Source organism: Aegilops tauschii, chromosome 7, assembly GCF_002575655.3.
Source record: "Aegilops tauschii subsp. strangulata cultivar AL8/78 chromosome 7, Aet v6.0, whole genome shotgun sequence".
NCBI lineage: Eukaryota > Viridiplantae > Streptophyta > Magnoliopsida > Poales > Poaceae > Aegilops > Aegilops tauschii.
In genome coordinates this window covers 302,675,346-302,699,908 of record NC_053041.3, presented here as the reverse complement: position 1 = coordinate 302,699,908, position 24,563 = coordinate 302,675,346, and the positions used below count along the sequence as shown (strand labels likewise).

Sequence of the window (24,563 nt, the reverse complement as noted above, 5' to 3'; positions counted from 1 at the left end):
TGCATGAATGACATGTTAAAATGATTTATTTCATAACTTAATAACCGTAGCTCCGAATTTAATAAACTTTACATGTAAATGGGGTAGAAAAATGCATAGATTAACATGGTGCACTTTATTTCCCAATTTTTTTACCATTTTGGTCTCTATGACATTAGGACCCCACTCGTCATCTTCTCTGTCCACACACCCTTCTTCACAACCACACTCCTGCCACCTCAGCACCATGGGCCCCCTCGTCATTGACAGTGGTTGGCCCAGCCTGTGTTCCCTGTCGTTTTAATTTCTTTTGCATATTCACAGAAATCTCATCTTTTTGCATTGTGAATAACTAAATATCCATGCATCCAAATACATCATGTCATATATGTAAAATGCTCATATTTTCCTATACTTTCATAATCTGCAACTTTCAATCATGTTAAAAAATGTTTAAATTTGTTGTTTGTATTATTTTGCATGAATGACATGTTAAAATGGTTTATTTCATAACTTAATAACCGTAGCTCCGAATTTAATAAACTTTACATGTAAATGGGGTAGAAAAATGCATAGATTAACATGGTGCACTTTATTTCCCAATTTTTACCATTTTGGTCTCTATGACATTAGGACCCCACTCGTCATCTTCTCTGTCCACACACACTTCTCCACACCCACACTCCTGCCACCTTAGCACCACGGGCCCCCTCGTCATTGACAGTGGTTGGCCCAGCCTGTGTTCCCTGTCGTTTTAATTTCTTTTGCATATTCACAGAAATGCCATCTTTTTGCGTTGTGAATAACTAAATATCCATGCATCCAAATACATCATGTCATATATGTAAAATGCTCATATTTTCCTGTACTTTCATAATCTGCAACTTTCATCCATGTTAAAAATTGTTTAAATTTGTTGTTTGTATTATTTTGCATGAATGACATGTTAAAATGGTTTATTTCATAACTTAATAACCGTAGCTCCGAATTTAATAAACTTTACATGTAAATGGGGTAGAAAAATGCATAGATTAACAGGTGCACTTTATTTCCCAATTTTTACCATTTTGGTCTCTATGACATTAGGACCCCACTCGTCATCTTCTCTGTCCACACACACTTCTCCACACCCACACTCCTGCCACCTTAGCACCACGGGCCCCATCGTCATTGACAGTGGTTGGCCCAGCCTGCGTTCCCTGTCGTTTTAATTTCTTTTGCATATTCACAGAAATGCCATCTTTTTGCGTTGTGAATAACTAAATATCCATGCATCCAAATACATCATGTCATATATGTAAAATGCTCATATTTTCCTGTACTTTCATAATCTGCAACTTTCATCCATGTTAAAAATTGTTTAAATTTGTTGTTTGTATTATTTTGCATGAATGACATGTTAAAATGGTTTATTTCATAACTTAATAACCGTAGCTCCGAATTTAATAAACTTTACATGTAAATGGGGTAGAAAAATGCAGAGATTAACAGGTGCACTTTATTTCCCAATTTTTACCATTTTGGTCTCTATGACATTAGGACCCCACTCGTCATCTTCTCTGTCCACACACACTTCTCCACACCCACACTCCTGCCACCTTAGCACCACGGGCCCCCTCGTCATTGACAGTGGTTGGCCCAGCCTGCGTTCCCTGTCGTTTTAATTTCTTTTGCATATTCACAGAAATGCCATCTTTTTGCGTTGTGAATAACTAAATATCCATGCATCCAAATACATCATGTCATATATGTAAAATGCTCATATTTTCCTGTACTTTCATAATCTGCAACTTTCATCCATGTTAAAAATTGTTTAAATTTGTTGTTTGTATTATTTTGCATGAATGACATGTTAAAATGGTTTATTTCATAACTTAATAACCGTAGCTCCGAATTTAATAAACTTTACATGTAAATGGGGTAGAAAAATGCATAGATTAACATGGTGCACTTTATTTCCCAATTTTTACCATTTTGGTCTCTATGACATTAGGACCCCACTCGTCATCTTCTCTGTCCACACACACTTCTCCACACCCACACTCCTGCCACCTTAGCACCACGGGCCCCCTCGTCATTGACAGTGGTTGGCCCAGCCTGTGTTCCCTGTCGTTTTAATTTCTTTTGCATATTCACAGAAATGCCATCTTTTTGCGTTGTGAATAACTAAATATCCATGCATCCAAATACATCATGTCATATATGTAAAATGCTCATATTTTCCTGTACTTTCATAATCTGCAACTTTCATCCATGTTAAAAATTGTTTAAATTTGTTGTTTGTATTATTTTGCATGAATGACATGTTAAAATGGTTTATTTCATAACTTAATAACCGTAGCTCCGAATTTAATAAACTTTACATGTAAATGGGGTAGAAAAATGCATAGATTAACATGGTGCACTTTATTTCCCAATTTTTACCATTTTGGTCTCTATGACATTAGGACCCCACTCGTCATCTTCTCTGTCCTCACAAACTTCTCCACACCCACACTCCTGCCACCTTAGCACCACGGGCCCCCTCGTCATTGACAGTGGTTGGCCCAGCCTGTGTTCCCTGTCGTTTTAATTTCTTTTGCATATTCACAGAAATGCCATCTTTTTGCGTTGTGAATAACTAAATATCCATGCATCCAAATACATCATGTCATATATGTAAAATGCTCATATTTTCCTGTACTTTCATAATCTGCAACTTTCATCCATGTTAAAAATTGTTTAAATTTGTTGTTTGTATTATTTTGCATGAATGACATGTTAAAATGGTTTATTTCATAACTTAATAACCGTAGCTCCGAATTTAATAAACTTTACATGTAAATGGGGTAGAAAAATGCATAGATTAACATGGTGCACTTTATTTCCCAATTTTTACCATTTTGGTCTCTATGACATTAGGACCCCACTCGTCATCTTCTCTGTCCTCACAAACTTCTCCACACCCACACTCCTGCCACCATAGCACCACGGACCCCCTCGTCATTGACAGTGGTTGGCCCAGCCTGTGTTCCCTGTCGTTTTAATTTCTTTTGCATATTCACAGAAATGCCATCTTTTTGCGTTGTGAATAACTAAATATCCATGCATCCAAATACATCATGTCATATATGTAAAATGCTCATATTTTCCTGTACTTTCATAATCTGCAACTTTCATCCATGTTAAAAATTGTTTAAATTTGTTGTTTGTATTATTTTGCATGAATGACATGTTAAAATGGTTTATTTCATAACTTAATAACCGTAGCTCCGAATTTAATAAACTTTACATATAAATGGGGTAGAAAAATGCATAGATTAACATGGTGCACTTTATTTCCCAATTTTTACCATTTTGGTCTCTATGACATTAGGACCCCACTCGTCATCTTCTCTGTCCACAGACCCTTCTCCACACCCACACTCCTGCCACCTCAGCACCACGGGCCCCCTTGTCATTGACAGTTGTTGGCCCAGCCTGTGTTCTCTGTCGTTTTAATTTTTTTTGCATATTCACAGAAATGCCATCTTTTTGAATTGTGAATAACCGAATATCCATGCATCCAAATACATCATGTCATATATGTAAAATGCTCATATTTTCCTGTACTTTCATAATCTGCAACTTTCATTCATGTTAAAATGTTTAAATTTGTTGTTTGTATTATTTTGCATGAATGACATGTTAAAATGGTTTATTTCATAACTTAATAACCGTAGCTCCGAATTTAATAAACTTTACATATAAATGGGGTAGAAAAATACCTAGATTAACATGATGCACTTTATTTCCCTGTTTAACAACTTTAAAATATGGTTTAGTGCATAACAGTACCAAATTCGTAAATTGTATATGAGGATTTTCCGAAATTGTTGTTTGTTGTTTTTGGCCACATTTAAATTGCCTAGATAGGTCGTTTTGTTATACTTCACCTCTTGCCATGTTTAACAACATGTAAGCCGCCGCGGCGCGGTGGGACATTTCTGCTGCATTCGCGGCGCGGCGGGACATCTCTGCTGCTTCCGCGGCGCGGCCGGACTAGTCTGCTGCATCGACGGTGAGGTGGGACCTCCGTGCTGCTTCGGCGGCGCGGCAGGACCACTGTGCTGCTACTTCCGCGCGGCGGGACATGTCGGCTGCTTTCGCGGTGAGGCGGGACATCTCTCGTGCTTCCGCTTCCATGCTCGCCTCTCCCTGGTGGTAATCTCTCGACCCAGAACTCACGCTGGCCATGCCAGACGCAAGGGAAAGATGCTGAATGACTTGTTTGTTTTTGTGGATGAGGAGTTGAGGAGGAATGTGCAGTCATCTTGGCATAGTAGTATTTATAACCGAGTACTAATACGCTCCTAAGTGTTGTTGGGTCCATAAACGAGAGAGAACTAAATAATTGTTGTGAAGTTCCGTCAATATGCAACTCGTTGCATATTGAGCTCCACTTAATTTGTAGAATCGTTTGTTGCACTTTGCCATGCCATGCCTCTTTAAACTGGACATGCATCATACTTGGTTCAGCATCATGCCATGTTTATGTGTTGTTTGTTTACTATGTTGTTTTCTTCTTTCCGGTTGTGCTACTTCTCGATAGTTCCTGTTTTGTTGCGATCGTGAGGATTCGTTCGTCTACGCTTGTTCATCTACGCCGTTCGTCTTCTTCATGCACTCGTTCTTCTTCCTAGCGGGATTTCAGGCAAGATGACCGTCACCTTGGATCTCATTACTATCTTTGCTATGCTAGTTGTCTCGATGCTATCGCTATGTCACGCTACCTACCACTTGTTTATCAAGCCTCCCAAATTGCCATCATAGCCTCTAACCTTTTTACCCTTCCTAGCAAACTGTTGTTTGGCTATGTCACCGCTTAGCTCAGCCCCTCTTATAGCGTTGCTAGTTGCAGGTGCAGTTGCAGGTTGTTCCATGTTGGGACATGGATGTCAAGGATATCATGGGATATTACAATATCTCTTATTTAATTAATGCATCTATATACTTGGTAAAGGGTGGAAGGCTCGGCCTTATGCCTGGTGTTTTGTTATACTCTTGCCGCCCTAGTTTCCGTCATACCGGTGTTATGTTTCTTGATTTTGCGTCCCTAACACGGTGAGGGGTATGGGGCCCTCTTGTCAGTTCGCTTTGAATAAAACTCTTTCAGCAAAGCCCAACATTGGTTTTAACATTTGCCATAATAATACTTGAACCTAATAATTAATTGGCATAGGGCGTCGCGAACCTGAGGTATTTTCTACATAGCATGGGGGGTCAGTGCTGATGGTGTTGGTTCCAAACTAGAGCCCCATGCAGCGCCGCCACGGGGAAACTCGAGGACTGGTTTTAGTTGTACGGACTGCTCATCCGGACGTGGCCTGAGACGAGATACGCGCGGCTACTATCAGGGTGTCGGCACGCCGGGAGGTCTTGCTGGATTAGTTTTATCATTCTCGAAATGTCTTGTGCACCGGGATTCCGAGTCTGATCGGAGGGTCCCGCGATGGAGGATTGTCTCCACGGATCGTGAGCTTGTCATGGGCTAAGTTGGGACACCCTTGCAGGGTTTAAAATTTCGAAAGCCGTGCCCACGGTTATGTGGTAGATGGGAATTTGTTAATATCCGGTTGTAGAAGACTTGAAGTAAACTCAATTAAAATACACCAACCGCGTTGCGTAACCGTGATTGTCTCTTTTCGGGAAAGTTCGAGAGGGGAACACGGTTGGGTTATGTTTGAACGTAGGTAGTTCAGGATCACTTATTGATCATTATTAGTTGCCGACCGCTTGCGTAGATTATCATCTTACTCTTGTACTCATATGTTAGCCACCATACATGCTTGGTTGCTTGCTGCAACCTCACCACTTATTCTTTCCATACCCATTAAGCTTTGCTAGTCTTGATACCCATGATAATGGGATTGCTGAGTCCTCGTGGCTCACGGATTACTACAACAACAGTTGCAGGTACAGGTTACGCGATGTTCATGACGTGAGAGCGATGTTTACTTGTTTCGGAGTTCTTCTTCTTCTTCGTCGATCTTGGGTTAGGTTCCTGGTCGGCAGCCTGGGCTAGTAGGGTGGATGTCGTTTGAGTTTTTGTTTGTGATTCATCCGTAGTCGGATGTTGGTCTCATGTATGATGTTTGATGTATTCTTGTGGCATCTGTATGCCCTTTGTATCTATCCCCAACTATTATGTAATGGTACGATGTAATGATATCCACCATGCAATAGCGTTTCAATATGCGGCTCTATCCTTGGTGGGACCTTCGAGTTCCTCTCGGATAGGATCGCATATTGCGCGTGACAGCACAGCAGGGGGCGCGGCAGGTGGTGAGGAAGAGGGCGGTGCCACGCCCGCCGAAGAGCGCGTGCACAACCTGGAGGCGCGCTGTCTGCTCGGCACGATGCTCCTCGAGAAGCAGGAAGGAGCGTGTCTAGAGAAGCGAGGGCAACGACGACTGCGACGTGATGTGGGGAATGGCGCCGTGGTACTGACGGTTGAGCCTGCGCAGGAGGTGGAAGACTTGTCGCGGCTCCGTCACCGGCTGGCCGAGGTCACGGAGCTTATCAGCATACGTCTTCAATTTGGTGCAGTACTGCATGATCGTCAGATCGCCCTGCACCACGGCGTGGTACTCGGCGTCGATGTAGACGGCCCGGGCGAGTTTTTGTCACGGAAGATGCCGTCGATGACCGTCCAGACGGCGAGGGCGGTGTCCTCGTGCGCCATCACGGCGTCTAGCGGGTCAGGCGCGACGGTGTTGTTCAGCCGGTGGACAACGGCGTGGTCCGCCATCGCCCAGTCGGGGTCGTCGAAGCACAGGACGGCCTCGGCGTCCACATGATCGCGGAGGCCGAACATCCCGATCGCCATGTCGAAGTGGCGCCGCCACTGCACGTAGTTGCCGGCGAGCAGGTCGAGGGTGATGGGCACGTGACGGCAAATGTCGATGGTCTGCAGTACAGACGAGGAGGCCGTAACCATGGGCGGCGGAGGACCGGCCGTGGCAGAAGGTTGGGCAGCGACAGAGCCGGCCGCGGCAGCAGGGACGAGGCCGGCCGTAAGAAGAGCAAGTGGTGGTGGGGATGGCGCAACGGCTTCAGGAGTGCCGAAGCCATCAGTGGGAGCAAAAGGGGGGGGGGGGTCGGGGCTGTCGCCCATAGCGGCGGAAGCGGGATCGGCGACCGAAGCAAAAGGATTGAGCCGGTCGGCGGTATCTGATACGATGAAGACGAGAGGTTTGCTATGGGATTCAACACACGCTTCCATTAGCTCTGCGGCTGAAGCTATATACAGTTTACAGAGATGATCGTCACTACCTGCAGGAACGTGGGCTGGCGACATGCCCACTTACTCACGCGCGTGCACTGACCGCAGGTCGTGCTACATACGCTGTACATACACAGGGAAATACATACGCCTTGGACAATTTATATAAACTCAATAAACAAGAACACTTGTAATGCATCGTATGACTGATGAATGTTTAAACATTTGATGTAGCAAGCAGGACTGCTATAAATTCAATAAAATTATCTTTAGAGGGAGGGGGCCCTTGCCCCGGTTCCATTTCATTGGAACCAAACATCCAAAAGTAAGGGCACAACACAGAAACAGATGATGCCACCAACCCGTCCAACTCTTCTCTCTCCCCTTATAGGCACATAACACCCACTACGAATAGAAATAAGCAATCTTTCTCCAGATACCTGCATTCCAGTCCACTGACCACGATTAAAGCCGATATTAGTACAAATTTCCCGTAGGACCTAGAGGGTAGACTCATGTGCAACGTTTGCAACTTTGTGGGAGGTATTGCTGACCCACCATCAAGATACATCATCAAAACTGGCAGTACCAGATAGTCTCGTCGTCGAGGTATTTTTCATCAAGTAGCTAACAACGATGTGGGGGGTGCAGTTTATTAGTCTGATGGGACGTAACCTCATGTTACCAGATGGACATGGGGCACATATTTTTCTCAGATCCAGGCCCTCGCGTGGTGAGTAGCAACTCCAATCATGCTTGTCTGGAATCATTTCACTAAGGATTTATAATGATGGAGCACACAAGGTATTCGTCGAGTTGGGGGTCGACGATCTAGATGGGTGTCTTTCTTTTCAAGGATACTAGATGGGTGTCTAAATCGTGTCTAATATGCTAATCGAACGGATGCTAAGATTGCGAGTGCTTGTGGTTCCGATCGAAAATGCCTTGCTCCTTTGGTTGGCCCCGCCGCTTATTATTGGTTCCTTGGTTGGTTGCCTCTGTCATTTCCATCTTGGTGTCCTTGTTCGTACATGCTTCAGACTCCTTGTAGTCCTGAGGCCCTTTGAACGGGGCAAGCCATTAGGGTGGCCCAATCTTCACAGTTGGAGGTGGATTCATAGATGATGAGCACGGAGAAAACTGGAAAAATAAGAGGAACACAATAGGAAACAAACATAAATCTAAGGTTCACCACCAATATCCACTCATATCACAAGTCAATATAAGAGGTACCTCTTATATATCCAAGAAAAAACAAAGGAAAGGGAAAACAAAATGATAGTTCATCCCAAAATCTAAAGGAAGAGGAGGTCTTGAATTTCCTTGGAATCTTCTCCAATTGGAGGTCATGATCACTCCAATGAAGTCTTCTCCCTTGGGATGCCTTGATTCCGCAAGTGCTAGATATATTGAGCAAAGTAATCACAAGTTCTTAGTGGACAATTTTGCTAACTACCTTCGATCCGTTTTGGATTGTAGTAATAGCCTTCTTCCCTAGAGACCTAGGATTTATTGAATCTAGGAAGTGATTAAGCTAGGCAAGGTTACTTCTAACAAGCCTTTGCTATCGCATAATGTATTTGTCCTTAGACCAACACAAAAATGAAATCATAGTGATCTTAAATGATAAGAGAAATAAGCCAGAGCAGAGGTGAAAGTGCATTTGTTCCTAAATGGTGTTTTTGTGTAATGACAATGTGTTTAGTGGGACTAATGACGATTACTAAGTTTATCTTAGGCCATTGGTCCCTGTGAGGTTATTTTAAAGGAGATGGTTGAATCCCCACTTCAAAAAGAAAAGACAAAACGTGGTTCTCCAACGAATCAAAGTTTTGCTTTGGTTTATTGAGTCATAGGATCACCGCACTATTAAGAGGGTCGAGATGCTCAGATGAAAAGTGTGGGCCAGCCCTCCCAATTTCATCCACCACAAAAAAGCCAAACTCTTCTTCAGGATGTGTCCATTGACTGCATACCCCGTGCACACATGGTACAAGGGCCGTGCACACGGGGCCAATGACTAATGTATGGACACCCTGTGCACAGTTGGGGCTGAAACTCTTTGGACACCCCGTAAGGTGCTCGATGTAGACGGGTCGTCCGGCCATTGCCCGGATCTTCCGGCCCTTCCCCGGATGCTCTGCCCAGATGCCTATCCAAAGAGCATATTTAGTCTGGGCTGGCCCGGATGTTCCGGACTCTGTCCTAGATGTCGGGCCAGCCTGTGATCCACCACCAGCAGGTTTGCACTGCCGGATGTTCTGGGTTTCCTCCCGGGCGTCTGGGCTTCCCCGGATGATTTGCCCGGACAATCACACAGAGAGCACCACGGGTTGGCTATATTAGCTCAACTGCCCAGCAGTTGACCTAACTTGACTGTCCTGATACCAAGCCAGATCATCCGGGTTCCTATCCGGACGTCCGGGCACTTAAACCCACAGCTCAAACTGCTCCTTTCTTGAGCAGCTATATATACCCCTCTACCACTCCAGTAGAGGGTTGACCACTACACTCTAATTCATCCCCAAGAACACCAGTGCTCCCTCTCACTCTTGTCCACACCCAATCTTAGATCCCGAAGAGATTTGTGAGAGTTCTTGAGAAATTCCACTAAGTGATAGATCCACTCCCTCCTTCCTCTTTTGACCAAAGCAAATTGTGATTTGAGCAAGTCTTGAGCATTTCTTTCTGGTCTTATTACTCTTGGAGGTTGGATACTCCCTAGATGGTAGGAGTTCTATAGAGAGGAATCGTTCATTATGATTACCCCCAGAAAGTTTGTGAAGGTTTGGAAGCCGCCTCAAGGTCTACCACTAGTGGTTGAGAATCGCCTTCGTGGTGATATCTCAAGGAGAATAGGGTGAACCTTCCTGGTGTAGGTGTGCCTTCATGGTAACACCCATCCCTCCAAGGAAGTGAACATCGGGATACATCCTCGTCTCCGAAGTTTCAGTTATCCCTAACCTTAACTCCTTGTGGTTTACTTGTCTCCTTGTTTTTACTTTTTATATCTATTGTGGTTGCTTGTCCTTCTAGTTGTTGTTGAGTATATTGCTAGCTCTAGAATCACCTTTGCAATTGTTAGGCTCATTTTCTTATTTCGCATAATTGCCAAAAATTGCTAAGTAGTAACCCGAGCGGCCAGTCACGGCGACCACCTGGTCAGCTATAAAAAGAGCCCCTCCCCCTCAGCTTAGAGCACCCGTCTCCTCTCCTATCTCCTAATTGAGGCTCTGCACCAGGAGAAGCTCTGCGGTACCAGCCATTCGAGCTCCGAGCCGCCGCGACTCTCAACTCTGGTAGCTCCCTCCCTCCTTCCCCGGTCAAAAAAGCGAGAGCTGAAGTCATACCCTGTGCCTGGAGCTTAATGCCCGCCTCCGTGCGCGCTCTCCTACACAGAGCTCCTGGACGAGGAGCCCTTGTGCCGCCACCGGAGTTGAAGAAGACGACGCGTTCCTGCAACTCCGGCCGCCGTGTAGCCCACGGACCAGAAGTAATCGACGCCCCCGACCAATCTGCACCACCCCCGAGCACCGCCGCTTCCTCCAGCTCCGGCTATCGCCGCGCCGGTGAGCTCCGCTGTCGGTTTGTTCTGTTTAGGATACCCCTTCGGTTTAATTTAAGTAGTGTCCACTGTCAGTCTCACATAACAACGCAAACCGCCCACGCTTACTGGTTCAAAGGTGGCATACTCCTGATTTACGCCATCGACATCATTCCCACTCCAGTCTGTTTTCTGTTTAATTTAAATCCAATAAACCCGACGAAACTTTGACTGGCTCTAGAATGCTCATTTTAAGTCCAAATGAATTGATTCTTTTTGGAGATGGTTTGTATTTGAATTCTTCACGCACTGATATGTTTGTTGTATTTTTTCTAGAAAGCATATTTTTGTTCTATCTATTTTAAGCTTTATGCTTATTAAAGAAAATTCATTATAATTATTTTTAGAGGGCTTTGAGCTTGGTGGTGGTGAGCAAGGCTACCCACTTTCTAACTTATGCTTGAAAGGCCATTTGATGGTCATTTCATTTTGATATGAATTTTGGTTTAAAGGAAAATGCCTTCAAATTGTTTATTTGAAAAATCTAAAATAAAAAAAGGTTGAGGCTTGCAGCACATGGTTATACTTCTGAAATAGAAGTTTTGGAGAACTTGTTATGATAAAACTGAAGTGTTTCATATGATGGCTTGATATGAAGTACTGTGAGCATATGGATGCTTTTGAAATATGATGGTTTTGATGCTTTACTTTTGTGAGTGAAGCATGATCCATGGATGAGACTTTAGACTTGATCTATGAAAAGACGATGCTGGTAACTTCTGTTAGGAATGGTTATTACAGTAACTCTAATAAAAATTACTGGCTTGATGAGTCCAAATTGCCGGTAAACTAGCTTAATATAGTGTGACCGTGTAATCTTGTGGGAGATCCTGGTAGGGGCTTAATGTAAAACATAGGGTTTGGGAAACTGGCTCGACACCCTAAAACGGGGTGTGGCTATCTCATTATATAGACGTACCAAGAGGTACAATACAAGGCCTATACAAGACTACGTATATACAGTCTAACACCCTCCCTCAATCTTAACTATAGCCTGAAGTACAAAGTAAGTTAAGATTGCGCCTACAGCCTACAAACTGTGGTTGTGGAAGAGGCTTCGTGAAGATGTCAGCAAGTTGATCCTTTGAGGAGATGAACTTGATACAAAGTAGTCTCTGTGCAACACATTCCCGAACAAAGTGATAGTCAACCTCAATGTGTTTCGTCCTAGCATGAAACACCGGATTAGATGAAAGGTATGTAGCACCGATGTTGTCACACCACAGAACTGGAGGATGACCTAGAGAGATTCTCAACTCCCGCAACAAGGACTGTACCCATATGATCTCAGCGGTGGCATCAGCAACTGCTTTATACTCAGCTTCAGTACTGCTACGAGACACGGTGGCTTGCTTGCGAGCATTCCAGGCGATCAAGTTAGGACCAAAGAACACTGCATATCCCCCCGTGGATCGCCGATCATCAGGACTTCCAGCCCAATCTGCATCAGAGAAAGCCGAAAGTTCACAAGACGGTGCAGACTGAAGGAGCAGACCATACGAGGCAGTGGAAGAGACATACCGCAGAATGCGCTTAACTGCCGAGAAATGAGTGGTACGAGGTGCATGAAGGTACTGGCACACACGGTTGACTGCATAAGAGACATCAGGCCTGGTGATAGTGAGATATTGTAGACCGCCAACAAGACTGTGATACTCAGTGGCGTCATCAGTGGAAAGAAGATCTCCATCAAGAGCAGACAACCGATCAGTCGCAGACATCGGAGTGATAGCATGTTTGCATTTGAGCATCCCAGCACGACGCAACAAATCCAAAGAATACTTCTTCTGAGTCAGAGTCAACCCAGCAGAAGACCGTGACACCTCCAAACCAAGGAAGTAATGCAGGGCACCCAAATCCTTGACAGCAAACTCCTCACTCAACGCAGACATAAGGCGATCAGCAGCAGCATCAGAGGAACTGACAAGGATGATATCATCAACATAAACTAATAGATACATCATCACCTCAGGACGCTGAAGGAGGAACAGTGATGTGTCAGCAGTGGAGGGAATAAACCCAAGAGTCCGGAGAACAGAACCAAGGCGCGCATGCCACGCACGAGGCGCCTGTTTAAGTCCATACAATGCCTTGACCAGACGACAGAGATGATGCGGACGTGTAGGATCAACAAAACCTGGTGGTTGACGCATATAAACCTCTTCCTCAAGAACTCCATGGAGGAAGGCATTCTGCACGTCAAGCTGACGAAGAGACCAACCAGGAGTAACAGCAAGAGACAACAGTATACGAATAGTAGTAGGCTTGATAACTGGACTGAACGTGTCTTCATAATCAAGACCATACCTCTGCTTGAAACCCTTGGCAACCAGCCGTGCCTTGTAGCACTCAATAGAACCATCTGCATGTCGTTTTACCTTAAACATCCATTTGGAGTCAATGATGTTGATGCCAGAGACCGGAGGAACAAGTTGCCAAGTGCCATTTTTCAGCAAAGCCTGAAATTCCTGCTCCATCGCAGCACGCCAGTGAGGAATACCCAATGCGGGCTGAAAATGACACGGCTCAGCCGTCGGATCCGTAGCAACATGAGCCACACATGCGGCAAGCCACGCCACAGTGTCGTCTGTGCGTTCCTTGGGCCGAAAAACACCAGACTGGCTGCGTGTGTGTGGACGATGAGCGACCACAGCAGGCGGCGCCGGCAACACGAGGCTTGCCACAGGAGACGAAGGCGAGACCGATCCTGAGCTGGAGGAGCCAGGGTCATCAGGCTCAGCACCGGACGACGTGGCCGAGACGGGGCTGCCGAGCCCAGCCGACGACAAGGCCGGCTCGCGAGGAGCCGAGGGGGCCGAGGCGGGGCTGGCCGGTGCAGCTGACGTGGCCGCTGGGCCACCTGCCGCTGGGCCAGTGGCTGCTGGGTTGCCTGCCGCTGGGCCAGGCAAGGGCGACGCTGGCGGCGTTGACTCGTCAGCAGGCCCAGGTGACGCGGCCAACGGGGCGGGCGAGCCAGGCGAGCCGGGCGACGGGGTGGGCGAGCCGGGCGCAGCTGCGGGCGCTGCCGACGCCCGCGGGGCGGCTGTGGATGCATCGGGCTGGCGAGCACGACCCGCCATGCATGGGCCATGCACCGGACCGACGTGACCATCGTGAGTGTTGTCCATAGCCTCATCATCCAGGAGTTCAAGATGGGCACCACGTCCAATACCTGCAACATGGTTAGGAAGCAACACAGGAGCATTTGCAACATCCACAAATTGATCAGGCGAAGGTGTAGCTGAGTGCACAGGTGGTAAACTAATGGTAGAGTGGTTCGGAAGAGCACGAAACGGGAACACATTCTCATCAAACACGACGTCACGGGAAATGTAGACACGATTGGTGGGAACATGAAGACACTTGTACCCTTTGTGGAGAGAACTGTACCCAAGAAAGACACACTTCTTAGACCGAAACTCTAACTTACGTTTGTTGTACAGCCGCAAGTGCGGCCAACATGCACACCCAAACACTTTGAGAAACGTGTAGTCTGGGATATCATTGAGCAAGAGTTCAAGAGGGGTTTTCATTTTCAGTAGTCGCGAGGGAAACCTATTTATCAAGAAACAGGCGGTGGAGAAAGCATCACTCCAGAACCGAAACGGGACGGAGGCATGAGCTAGTAAAGTAAGTCCAGTCTCTACAAGATGACGATGCTTACGTTCAGCGGTGCCTTTTGCTGATGTGTATGAGGACAAGATACGCGATGCGAGATCCCATGCTTGTTAAAAAACGAGTTGAGGTTGTGATATCCCCCCCCCCCCCCAGTCGGATTGAACATGAATAATTTTGTGCTTAAGGAGACGCTCAACGTGTGCTTGGAACTGAACAAAAACATCAAACACATCAGATTTACGCTTGATAAGATATAGCCAAGTAAACCGACTGTAAGCATCAATGAAACTGACATAATAGTTGTGACCACTAACAGACGTTTGGGCATGACCCCATACATCAGAAAACACAAGCTCAAGAAGATGTTTCACAACACGACTAGACTCTGAAAAAGGTAGTTGGTGACTCTTGCCCTGCTGACATGCATCACAGATAGTTTCAGCACTTTTATTTGACACAACTGGTAGTTCATGGCGATGCAGCACATGACTAACTATAGGAGCAGCAGGATGACCAAGGCGTGCATGCCAGTGCGTAGGCGACACACGAACGCCACTGAACACCTGAGGAGAAGACGGCGTAGGAGATGCAGGCGGTGCGTCAAGTGCATACAAGCCATGGCGAAGACGACCACTAAGCAGAACGACCCTCGTGTCCCCATCCTTGATAAAGAAACGAAAAGGGTGAAACTCAGCAAGGACATTATTATCACGAGTAAGTTGAGGAATAGACAACAAACTACGTGTAGCAGAGGGAACTCGAAGGACACTAGAAAGATGCAGTTTGCGAAAATTGTGTGCAAGAAGTGATGCTTGACCAACATGGGAGATGCGCATACCTGCTCCGTTGGCGGTGTGCACTGATCATGTCCACGATATGGTTCCCGAGTGGAGAGCTTGCCCATCTCACTGGTGAGATGATTCGTCGCTCCTGTATCCATATACCACGCCGGATCAAGAGAGTAGGACTGGGTGCGTCTGTGCTCGTGCCCCGTCACAGCAGCTGCAGCCTGCTTATCATTCCCTTTTCCATTGTTACCAAGGCCAAGGAAGTCTTGCTTGTAGCGTCTATGGCAGCGAGAGGCGAGGTGACGATCTATGCCACAAAGCTGACAAGCCTGAGGAGCACCGAACTAGAACAGCAAGCAACTGGGCGACTCCCGCCAGTGATGGTCGGCGCGTTGCCCCGCGAGGCCTGCGACGAGGAAGCCGGTGGTTTGCCACCTGATGGGGCCGGCTTCTGAGGTTTGCCGCGTGTGGCGGCGTTGGCGGAGACGAAGCTGGGGGAAACACGGCACGCCTTGATGCGCTGCACATGCCCAAGGAGGCGCGCATAGAGCTCACGACGCGGGAGCGTATCCTCTCGACCATGGACGTTCTCAATGAGATTGTCATAATCATCATCGAGCCCGTTAAGCACAAAGGTGGTGAAGTCCTCGTCCTGAAGCGGCTGACCAACAGAGGCCAAGGTGTCGGCGAGGCTCATCATCTTGTTGAAGTACTCCGTGATGCTGATATCTCCAAGCTTGGTCTCACCCAGCTCGGTGCGTATAGTGTGCACGCGCTTGAGACTGAGAGGCGAAACTAGTGTGGAGGGCCGCCCACGCCTCCCTGGACGTAGCGGCAAAGATGACCATCCACGAAACACTCGGCGTGAGCGAAGACTGGATGACGGAGAGAATGGCCTGATCCTGCGCCACCCACGTGTGATATGCCGGATGGTGAGGGGGTGGGCACGGGCTGGACCCGTCGACATAGCCCTCCAAGTAGCGGCTGCGGAGTATAGGCAAGACCTGAGCACGCCATGACAGGTAGTTGTCCGGCGCGAGCTTCACCGGCAGCAGGTGCGAGAAATAAAACGACGGAGGCGCCGCGGTTTGAGCAGTGTACGCCTGCGCCAGTGGTGCATATGGATCCATGGACAGGGCCATCTCTGGACGAGGGACCATCGCGTAGGCGCCAGGTGAGGAGTAGGATCCGGGAGAGGCGCCTGCCAAAGCGCCGTGGCCGGGCGCTGCAGGAAGACCATAGGTGCCGGGCGCGGCGTAGGGGCCAGCACCCGCAGCAGCCGAAACACCTTGGCCGGGCGCTGCAGGGGCGCCATACGGCGAGGTGGCCGCGCCCCCATAGGTTGGCTGGGGCGGCGCCGGGTAGTAGTGGTGCGGTGGCGGCGGATGCGGCACCGCCGTGTAGGGTTGCGGCGGCGGCGCAGCATAGGCCGGCCCCGGCCATAAGGACGACGGCGGCGGGGGCGCACCATAGGATGGCGCGGGAGCGCCGTACCATGGCAACCCAGCACCAAGGTGCGAACTCGGCGGAGGAGGGCCGCCATGGGCCGGCAGCGCCGCGGGCTCGGGCGGGGCGATCAGATCGCCCTGAGCCCCCGAGGCCTGCGGGGAAGCGGGCGGCGGCGGCAAGGCACCGTATGTCGCCGCGAGGGGCCGGGAGGCCAGGAAGGGCGACATCGGGGCTAGGGCCGGCGCGGCGGCGGCGGTCGAGATCGGCGCGGCAGCGGCGGGAGGTGATGCAGCGGAAGACATCGTAACCTAAACTGATACCATGTGAAACATAGGGTTTGGGAAACTGGCTCGACACCCTAAAACGGAGTGTGGCTATCTCATTATATAGACGTACCAAGAGGTACAATACAAGGCCTATACAAAACTACGTATATACAGTCTAACACTTAAGTCATGTTCTCTTACTAAAGGTAGACCACTATGAGCGGGTTTATTAATGTGGCTGGGTGCAGGGAAGGCATTGATAGAACTTGTGGATTAGGCTTGGCCTCGTCAACCTGGGAACTTAATAGAGTCTCGAGTCAAGGGGATATTTGATAACCACTTTTGCAAAGTGGAAAGGACCAAGTCTTATCTCTCAGGGTAAGTGCTATTGATAACCACCTATGCAATGAAACATCTCAACAAAGATATCTTGCCAAGCTCATACTTTCTACCAGAATACCGACACGGTATTCTGGTAGAAAGTATGAGCTTGGCAAGTGTCGGTATTCTGGTAGAAAGTATGAGCTTGGCAAGATATCTTTGTTGAGATGTTTCATTGCATAGGTGCAGTGTATGACCTCTGGGAAGTTAAAACTATTCGAATAGCCGTGTCCACGGAATGGACGGAGTCGGGATAAGGTCACACTTTTCGATCTAAGCCAAACTGGACGTTGTAAACAAGACCTGAAAGTAAAAGATTTAACTTTAAGTAATACCGAAAAGTGGCTCTGCCCATCTGCCGCTACGTTTGCTTCTTGTTCAGAGAGGGACACAGTTGGCTATACATGAATTAGAGTTTTGACGGATGTTAAGCCTACCGGATGGATTTACATCTCACTGATCTGAGTTAGTGATGGTGTGGGTCCAATCTTGTGTAGTTATAATTCTTCGGTTGATCCCACTAATTCTGAGGGTCTCACGACGCGTCTCGGTGGTTACACTTATGAATTAATGATACGTTGCTCCCACTGATTCTGTGGTTAACCTCACGATTCCCGTTTCAATGGTTATATACGTAGAACCTGGCTTGCCAGTTACCATATGTTGATCCCGGACTTCCAGTTAAATACTGTCCCAATACCAGAATGACGGCCCCTGATTCAGACCCTATTCTTGGTGATCATTTATCAATATGCACAGTCCCGGAGTAGTGGCACCTCATCGGTACACACTCATGGCGATCTTTACTTTACACTGATCCTGGCTTTCTGGTTAAATTATGTTTTTTTCGAAAAGAAGGACAACCATCGGCCTCTGCATCGAACGATGCACACAACTATCTTTATAATATTATTCAACAGTCTAAAAAAAATACATGGATCAACCCAAAGTCACCTTCCGGGCGATCTATGTCGCTACACCTGCTAGCTTGATGATGTGCCCTGACCACACACCATCTAATCCGGTGACCTCACCAAGCAGCCCCGCGGCAAGCCGAGATAACCAGCCGGTCTAGCAGACCCTCAATGTGGCGCACCACATGCGCAATCTCCAGAATCCGCCGCTGCCATCTTCCGTCGTCCCAACTTCAGGAGAGATCCACGCATTGACCTTGCCAGGCCCAATTGTCGACGCCACCACAAAGCCAAACATCGCCACCACCCTATGCGCGCCCATCAATACATGTTCATCGCCAAGACTCCGCTACGCCACGCCATCGAGATCCACCGTCGCCGACGCAGTAGATGCCACACTGCATCACCTCCTGATCCAGATCGCCACCAAAGCCAACCCAACGGTGTCCACCAGCCAACTATCTCCCAAGACGCCTTCAAGAAATGAACGATGCAGAAGGCGCCGTCGCCGCCCACTGCAGTTAGGGTTTTTACACGGGAGACAAATGGCATGATGGAGGTGGAAGTAGATCTGATGAACGTCTCATGGAGAAAAAATGGCGCCCTCGGGCGTCGCGAACTCGCGGCCGACCAGTCTCGGCTAGGGATTTCTCTCGATTTGAACCCCCACCTCCAGCCCAACTGCATCGAGGAACGACAAGTCATGCGACCCACATCCGTATGGAGGAGCACACCGAGCGGGGAGGAGTGAAGGCGCCCGATCCAAATCAGGCACCACCGGGCAAACACGACCACCGGGCAGCCGCCGATCTACCGCGGAGCCAAGTGGAAACGCCGGATGGATCGGCCACCCCAGATCTGTTAGACGGTATATTTACATAGAGCTTCTGTACGTAACTGTATATTGTATTTGTACACATGGTGTACCCCTATCTATAATACCTAAATAGTTTATCCCACTATGTTATTTCTCCTGACATGCAAGCTATCCACATTAGCAATAGACATGCAGCCATTCACCTTTAGCAAATCTGCCACATCAGCAAAAAATCCGCGAAACTAATCACGTGATTTAAAAGTCGCTTTGTTAATTTATGGGGAACCACTGGCTGGCCTCTTTCTTCCTTGAGACGCGAGCGTTTTGTTTCCCTCGATCCCCAGAGCAGCCCTAATGCCCCCTCAATTACTTCCATGTCTATTGATTTCCGCTGATCTCTTCACCTCCACCAAATCTACATCCTCTTCATCTCCTGCTTCTTCCCCTGACCTCCATTGAAGGACTACGGGTTGGTATGCCGCCATTATATAAGACACAGCCGCGAAGACTCTCTCGATCGATCTGGCTCTCCCAGACTCTCCGCCTCCACCATTTTCTCCGTTCCATTCTCGCGCCCCTCTGCTTGATCTCCTTCAACGTGAAGCATCATCTATTTTTCCAGCTCTCCCTTTACAGAGGTTGTACTCACCATCCATCTCCAAGTAGGACTGACACGACCGCACCATGTCGTACTCGCTGCCGCCGCCGCCGTTCAGGATTGAAGTTGCTCGCTCTGCGAAGTTGGTTTCCAAACCATCCTCTGCCCGTGAGGATCCCCGCTGGCCGCTGCTGCACAAGGTAGTCCCCATGGTCTGATCTCTGATGCATCCTGACGGACTCCTATATCCTTTAGGAGCTTTTTTGGTCTGCAGTTAATACTGAACAGGGTGTTCTTTCTTGGTCTGCAGTTCATCTCTCTGTCTCTCATGTTACTACTGAACCTTTTTTGGGTGTCATATCTTCCATTTATATATATTCATGTGCTTCTTAATACTTATGGTGATTTAATTATCTTAATAAACTATAATGTTGGCAGATAGTTAATGGGGCTTGGAAGTTTAACGGGCTCGATTCATGGATATGGTTTAGCATCTACATTTACAGAAAATATAGTGGAGAAGCAAAATATACTGAGGACCGCACCATGGCCCTAATAAACAAAATATTCTGTATGTATCTTGATTAATAATTTATTTTATCATCTTTGTTGTATACTTTGGAATTAACACCATTTGTTGTTTGTAGATCTAAATAATTGATGTATTAGCGGGATGCTCTCTTTCTTTGATTTTAGTGTAAGCAAGCAATTGCATATCTCTTATATGTTGCCTTTTTTTGGAAAAGGTAAAGCATTTTTTTGCTAGAAATAATGTTGCATAACTTCTACTTACCAAGAAGTAATTTCGCTTTGTTGTGTTAATAATGAGCGGTCTTTACTTTTCCATTGTAATGGATGAATATAATGGGCTTGCATACTTATCCGAGTGACTAACATAAGATGCCATTATTGGTTTCATCTACAGAGAAAACGACTTTGGGGAGATCTTGCAGTCTTAGTAGATGAAAGGCATAATATAACTATGCTTCTTAATTATAGAAGTACAATATAAATTTGTTGTCAGACCTACTCTTACTCATGTGAAATTGTTCCATGACTTATTGTGTGGCAAAATATTTCGATAAGCACATTAGACTATAATGATGCTGGTCCGAATTGACACATGTACTTGCTAAGCTAATGCACAATCACTATGTTCTTTTCTTTCCAGTCTCAGGAAATTGGTTTTACAATTTGCTGCAGAAATACAAGCTAGCGCTTCGTCTCAAATATTATAAGGGTGCTTGCATCTAAGAATGGAATGTTAGAGAACCTCTATAGTCTAGAGAGCACATAATCTCTCTTAAAGCTGGGTGACCCACATCTAAAGAAATACCATTTGGCTCACCAATGTCCCGCGGCAACGAGCAGGGTATCATCTACTATTTGGCTCACCAATGTCCCGCGGCAACACGCGGGGTATCATCTAGTATATATAAAGAGCCACACCCGTATTAGGGTGTCGAGCAGTTTCCCACAACCCTAAGCTTTACATGGTATCAGTTTAGGTTTACGATCAATGTCTTCCGCCCCATTCCCGGCTGTCGCTGCCCCGGCCGCCGGCGCCTCTCCGTTTTTATCGTCTCGCCCGCTGGCCTCCGTGGTTGGCGCCTCCATGGCCACCGCCGCCGCTCCCCTGCATGGCCCGCCGTCGCCAATCTCCTACGACGCCGCGGCTCCGTTCCCACCTACCGGCTACGCCTCGGGACCACCGCTGGCCTACGCGGCTCCCGCGGCCAACCCCCGGCTAGGGTTTCCACTCGCGCCGCTGGCACCCTATGGCGCTCCAGCACCGCCACCGGCCCATGGCGCCTCTGCCCCGTCGGCGTACACGGCCTACCCGCCGTACGCCTCCGCCCCATCGGCGTACGCGGCCTACCCAACGGCCGCGGCGTCCGCGCCTCCTCATGGCGCGCCTTCTTCATACGGGGCGCCCTACGGTGGTCCATCGACGGAGTTGGTGGCTTCTTCCGTGGTGCCGGGTGTTACCTCACCCTCGGGTTTTTACGCACCGCCGCCGCCTTCGCATCATGTTGTGCCTCCTGCGCCGTTTTACTTTGCGCACCTCATCTCGATGAAGCTCACGACGGATAACTACCTGTCGTGGCGTGCTCAAGTATTGCCGCTTCTTCGCAGTCGCTATTTGGAGGGTTATGTTGATGGCACATTGTCGTGCCGTCTGCCGTATCATCCGGCGTATCATGCTTGGGTGGCCCAGGATCAAGCCATCCTCTCTGCTATCCAGTCCTCTCTCACGGAGGGAGTCTCGTCACTTGTCATCTTCGCCGCTACGTCTCGGGACACGTGGACGACCCTTCATATCAGTTAGTTTTGCTTCGCAGTCCCAGGCACGTGCTCATGCTATTCGCACTGCGCTTGGGGAGGTGAAGCTTAATGACCTCATCGTCACTGACTACTTCAACAAGGTGATGGGTATGGCTGACACACTTGCCTCCATTCGCAAGGCTCTTGGTCCGGAGGAGTTCACCTCTTATGTGCTTAATGGACTGGGTAGCGACTATGATAATTTGGTGGAGAATATCAATGGTCGTGACACTCTCATCCAGCTGCGTGAGCTGTACGCGTGTCTTCTTGCCACAGAACAGCGCATCCAGGCTCGCCACTCTATGCCGAGTTTCCCTTCCGCCAACGCTGCAATGTGTGGCAAGGGCAAGCCCTACAAGCCACCAACTGGTGCCAAACCTCCGCCGGCCGTGCCCAACCTGCGGAACTCCACTACCTCCGCGGGCGGCCGAGTCCGTGCCTGATGTCCTTCATGTGGTGCTCAGGTCCCCTGCCAGCTATGTGGTCTTGATGGCCACCTTGCTTCCCATTGCCAGCGTCGCTTCAAGCAGGATTTTTTGGGGATCGGGAACAATGGCAAGGGTAATGAGAAGCAGGCTGCTCTGGCGAGTCATGAGCAGAGACATACTGATTCCTATCCAGTTGATGCATCGTGGTACATGGATACAGAAGCTACCAATCACCTGACAAGTGAGATGGGCAAGCTCTCTACATAGGAGCCGTACCATGGACATGATCAGGTTCGCACTGCTAATGGGGAAGGTATGCACATCTCACATATTGCTCAGGCATCACTTCTTACTCGTCGATCCAAACAACTACGTCTCCTTAATGTCCTTCGAGTTCCCTTTGTTTCACGTAGTTTGTTGTCAGTTCTTAAACTTACTCGTGATAATGATGTTTTTGGTGAGTTTCACCCGTTTCATTTTTTTTAAGGACCGGGACACGAGGGACGTACTTCTTAGAGGTCGACTACACCATGATCTTTATGCACTTGATGTGCCACCAGCTCCTTGTGCTTTCAGCGGTGTTCGTCGCATTGGCATGTGCGCCTTGGTCATCCTGCTACTCCCATTGTTAGCCATGTTCTTCATCGTCATCAGCTTCCAGTTGTGTCCAATAAAAATGCTGCTACAATCTGGAATGCCTGCAGCAAGGCAAGAGTCATCGGCTTCCTATTTTTGAGTCGAGTCGTATAGTCAACAAACCGCTTGAACTTGTGTTTTCGGATGTATGGGGCCATGCCCAAACCTGTGTTAGTGGTCATAATTACTATGTCAGTTTCATTGATGCTTACAGTCGGTTCACTTGGCTTTATCTTCTCAAGTGCAAGTCTGACGTGTTTAATGTTTTCTTGCAATTCCAAGCGCATGTTGAGCGTCTGCTCAGTCACAAAATCATTCATGTGCAATCTGATTGGGGGGGGTGAGTACCACAACCTCAATGCATTCTTTAATAAGCTTGGAATTTCGCATCGTATGTCTTGTCCTCATACACATCAGCAAAACGGTGTAGCTGAGCGTAAGCATCGTCATATAGTTGAGACTGGTCTCACCTTGCTTGCTCATGCCTCCGTTCCTTTTTGGTTTTGGAGTGATGCTTTTTCGACCGCATGTTTCCTCATTAACAGGCTTCCTACACGACTCCGTCAGATGAAAACACCACTTGAACTCTTGCTGAATGAGGTTCCTGATTACACGTTTCTCAAGGTTTTTGGGTATGCGTGTTGGCCACATCTTCGTCCATATAACAAACGCAAGTTGGAGTTTCGGTCTAAACAGTGTGTGTTTCTTGGTTATAGTTCTCTTCACAAAGGGTACAAGTGTCTTCATGTTCCCTCTAACCGCGTCTACATTTCTCGTGAAGTGGTGTTTGATGAGAATGTTTTTCCCTTTTTCGCATTCCCGGGCACTCCCCACTGCACCTGAGAAATCTGTTTTACCTTTGCCTGGTCAATTTGTAGATGCTGCATATACCCCCTTGTTGCTACCTAACCATGGTGCTCGTACTGGGTGAGGAGCGCGCCTCGAGCTTCTGGATGATGGGTGCGCACAGGACGTCGATCAGTTGCATGGGGCATGCAACCTCGATCTTGATGTCTCCTCGCCACCTGGCCCGACGACGGAGCCGGCCAACCCGGCCTCCACCTCTTCGGCCCCGCGTGGGCCTGGCCCGACGCCAGTGTCGGCCGAGCCGGCCTCCGCCTCTTCGGCCCCGCCTGGGCTGTCCTTGCCAGGCGCTCCTTCGGCCCCGCCTTGGCCGTCCTCACCAGGCCGATCGCCTGGCCCGGCCGGTTCACCCCGCTTGCCTCCATCGCCCGCATCGGTCGCCTCTCACTCGACGCTTGCGCCGTCTCCCGTGCAGAACGTGTCGTTGTCACCGGTGCATGGGCTTCGGAGCCTGGGGAGCAGTCTACGTCGTCGTCATCATCTTCATCGACCTCGTCTCCGCCACCACCTTTGCCACCTACCGTTGTTCTGCGTGCTCGTACGCGCAGTCAGAGCGGTATTTTTCGGCCAAAGGAGCGCACTGACGGCACGGTTGCGTGGATTGTGGCGTGTGGCACAGGCAGATGTCGACCCCACTACCGAGCCTCGACATT

The 24,563-nt window shown here is 48.3% G+C and overlaps 1 protein-coding gene and 1 long non-coding RNA gene across 5 annotated transcripts in view; one reads left to right on the top strand and one right to left on the bottom strand.

Annotated features, from left to right (window-relative positions):
• Positions 1 to 7,423: 7,423 nt before the first annotated feature.
• LOC109771965 (protein DAY-LENGTH-DEPENDENT DELAYED-GREENING 1, chloroplastic) overlaps positions 7,424 to 24,563 on the bottom strand; it is a 40,336-nt gene continuing 23,196 nt past the window's right edge. For 2 of the 3 annotated variants that reach the window (XR_012188719.1, XR_012188717.1), the window contains exon 8: positions 7,424 to 8,362. The gene's annotated coding sequence lies outside the window, so the exon portion shown is untranslated. Of the gene's footprint in view, positions 8,363 to 14,980; positions 15,107 to 24,563 lie in introns of those variants that run through there. The other variant, XR_012188718.1, reaches the window with a different exon arrangement.
• LOC120969514 (uncharacterized) lies at positions 10,431 to 20,380 on the top strand. Of its 2 annotated transcripts, XR_012188722.1 has the most exons (3): positions 10,431 to 10,521; positions 10,622 to 10,791; positions 20,096 to 20,271. It is a non-coding gene; the product is annotated as an uncharacterized lncRNA (long non-coding RNA). The 2 variants fall into 2 exon arrangements; XR_012188721.1 differs by lacking the exons at positions 10,431 to 10,521; positions 10,622 to 10,791 and adding an exon at positions 19,591 to 19,857 and having other exon boundaries at positions 20,096 to 20,380.